The sequence below is a fragment of the Anneissia japonica genome, unplaced genomic scaffold (assembly GCF_011630105.1).
Source record: "Anneissia japonica isolate Jap-2015-1 unplaced genomic scaffold, ASM1163010v1 scaffold1806_len34222_cov96, whole genome shotgun sequence".
In the NCBI taxonomy this organism is placed as follows: domain Eukaryota; kingdom Metazoa; phylum Echinodermata; class Crinoidea; order Comatulida; family Comatulidae; genus Anneissia; species Anneissia japonica.
Window position 1 is genome coordinate 10,554 of NW_022714888.1, and position 3,485 is coordinate 14,038.

At 38.2% G+C, this 3,485-nt stretch overlaps 1 long non-coding RNA gene across 1 annotated transcript in view; it reads right to left on the bottom strand.

The window, feature by feature from the left end:
* The window catches only part of LOC117109135, a 12,609-nt gene extending 9,823 nt beyond the window's left edge, over positions 1-2,786 (bottom strand). The window contains exon 1 of the long non-coding RNA XR_004445474.1: positions 2,630-2,786. This is a non-coding gene — a long non-coding RNA (uncharacterized LOC117109135). The remainder of the gene's footprint in view (positions 1-2,629) is intronic.
* Between the last annotated feature and the right edge of the window lie 699 nt (positions 2,787-3,485).

The window sequence follows — 3,485 nt, forward strand, 5'->3', positions numbered from 1 at the left end:
CATATAAACTACGGAAAATTACAATAGAGCCTATATTTATGGGAAAGCCCCAACATTTCACGATAATTCATAAAGTAAAATCAACAATCCACTCCACGTACGAGTTAAAAATACGTAACAGTCTGCTAGCTCAAACAAAAGCAAGCAAAACAATACAAGCAGTGGTGTGGTGAGCGTGATGGCCAATCAGAATCGAATCAGAATCAGAATTTAGCTTAGTTTATTTGCTATCAAAGTATGATAAACCGATTGACGAACTTATAATGATAATGAGGCCTAGGCCTAGTAATAATAGTATTTACATTTTGCGTTTTCGAAACAACATTGGTGCTCCATATATTTGTTTAAAAAAATATACCGCGACCGAAATGAATAGGCCTACCCAAAAACAACGTTAAACATCTCTCTTAATTGACTAAGTGTTATTATTATATTATTAAGTTGACAGTAGGATGAACATTCGTTTCACTTACCTTTTCCTAAATCCTGTTCAATGATCTAACATTCAGCACAACTCTCTGAACCCACGTTGTGTCGTTGTTATTTGTTTTAAAAAGCATGCGGCGACCGCATTCACTCTTTGGGCATCGGCCTAAAACACTACGCCATTAAAGTGGAATGATACAAAATTCTAGGCCTATGCTTGGCCGGCCCTAGTTTGTTATAATATTATGGATTCGTAAAAAAAAATCTCTTCACTTCGGTATAATATTCTTGCAGTTTAATTATGGGTTCGACAACAATCATGAATATTAATATGTATGTGAATATTTATGATACGTTATGTTGTTAAAAAATAATTAAAAAAAAGTTAGTCCAATTGAGGGCGTAGTTTATTTAATATGGAAGGCCACATTCACATTTTTTAAACTCTCAAGTATTTATAGTTCTTCAGTTTTTTGTGAAACTTGTATGATTAAAAATACTCTGTAACAGTTACGTATTTATACTTTATCAAAATGCATTTCCATATTGGTAATTATTAGTGAACGTATCATTTGCTAATAAGTTTTGTAGAGACGAAAATGGCGTATCGTGGCCTTGTGACATCACTTCTCGAGGTAAACAATCGATGGTTACAAGCGGCTAAAATCTGGTTATAAAAGTTGCTTTTTTTCCTTAAATCCCACTTGTTGTTCGACGCAACATCAAGATATGATCTTTCCAATAATATAAAGGACCTATTGTATGAGTTTCGTTGAGGTAGGAGGTCCGTAATTGGGCCGAATTTCCGTAGTAACTACGGACGTTCAGTAGTACTTGAGAACCCTGCACTTTCGATTCCACTCAGTGCATATGACTTTGCGGTGAATTTCAATGACGTCATCTTTGTCTCAGCGTATCAACGTCCCAGTGTATCAGCGTCTCAGTGTATCAGTGTATCAGCGTTTATAAGACAACGATTATGATCAGGATAGTACTTGTGGTTGCTGTTAAGTAAGGTTTTTAAGGCCGAGAAAGCAGTTTTACTGGAGTAGTTGTTCAATGTACCCCGAAAGTATTCAGCTTTAGCTGCAGAAATACATGATCTTACTTTGCGTTTAGCAATAAGGAATAAACTCCAATTATCATCAGACTTATTCTTATTGAGCCTCCGCTCGAATCTTCGAGTACGATCACGCCTAGCCGCCTGGAAATCCTTGTTGTACCATTTAGGCCTGAGGTCGGCCTTGACAACACGTTTCTTAATTTGGATGACTCTATTAATACAAGTTGTAACAAATATCAAAATCAGCCATAATGTCATTAGATGACTTGCCTCTGATTAATACAGCAGCCAACTCAGGGGTAAGATCAGAACCAAGCTCACCATGGTCAATGTTACCATAAGGTCTATCCTCAACAGTCCTTGGAACACATTTAGGGCTTCCGAGAGCAATGTTAGCACAGACAACAGCATGGTTTGAATGGTGGTTACAATGTATACTATGATCGATAATACAGGTATCCACAGACCTGGTAATGAGTGGATCAAGTATGTGTCCATGTACATGTGTGTGTTTGGTCACAACCTGGACAAGATCAGCAGAGGAGACAGATGCAAGTACATGAGCAACATCAGGTTTAGAAGGAAGATCAAAGTGAACATTCAAATCCCCCATAATAAGAAGTTTCCCGGGCAGCAAATGGACAGTGTCAATAAACTCATCAAATTCTCTGAGAAACACAGAGGTAAGTAATCCATTCCTCGCAGATGGAGGAGGCCTGTAAATAACAATGAAGAAAATGACCTAGAAACGTTCGAAATGGCTGCACACTCAAATCAAATTATGTGTGTAATGTCAAGATCAACAGGTTGGAATTTAAGGGTATTTCTGAAAAGAATACCAATACCGCCATGATGAAAATGTGTGTGTGAATAGCGGGGAATATTAATTAAGGCGTAGCCAGAGGGAGTCTGCTCACCGATTTTAGTCATGTCATCCTTGGCAAGCCAAGTTTCAGTAAGAAACATAGGATCAATGGAATTTTCGATAATTTAGTCACATACATACCATGTTTTATTGCAAAGAGAGTGAGCATTCCAATGCCTGACAGTTAGTTTCTCAACATTTGGATGGTTGAGAATAGAGCTGGGCCGAAGATGATTGTTACCACGTGAACCATTATTAAAAATGTTATCACCTACCTGTTGCCGAGCAAACGACCTGTGTGAACGAGCACCAGCACGTTTGCCTGGCATCCGAAGTAGTCCATTAGCTTTTGAACTGAAAAACCAGGTATAACTTTACAAGCAAGTTTTCTCAGTGAAAAAAGCTGAGAGAAGTTGTATTGTAGAACCATGGTAAAACAATAGCAACAGGTACACAGCTATCAATAAAGCACACACACAATCAAAATAGAACAATGATCAATTTGCATTAAATAAAAGCAACAATACAACAATAGTAGAGAGCCAAAGTGCTTGGTAACTCACAGACTGATAATCAGGCTGGGCCTAGACAGTGGCGGACCGTAGGGTAAATTACAGGGTATGCTAGGTATTGGCTTATCTAGGAAGTGCAAGGGGCACGCACGTCGAGTCCCCTTGCCCGCCCTGAAAAAAAGTCGCCCATTCCCCAGTCGCGTCCCCCGCCCACAAGTCATGCTCAAGTAGTTAAAAATCACCTCATATCACCTTATATTGCGAGTTATCCCCTCACATAATCACCGACACCCCACTTTATCCTCCTGTCCCCATCAGCTCCCTTCCATTTAAAAAATCCCACGCCACTGATGATAGGGCCTGCTTGACAGGAAAAGTTCGTAAGCCTACTACTTTTACAGAATCAGATTGCGTTCTATAGTCAAAGTACAATGTATGTTATTTTTAATACCGGCATGTTTGTCTTTTCTTCAAAATAATTCTTATTCCTGTATTTTAACAAATTTCAATTCAAATAATATTAATTCAGAGTTTCTTCTACACCGATCATATGTATGTAAATATATTTAAACTTTAATAATTCAGATTAGGCTTATAGATAGAATCAGTGGCGTAGAAA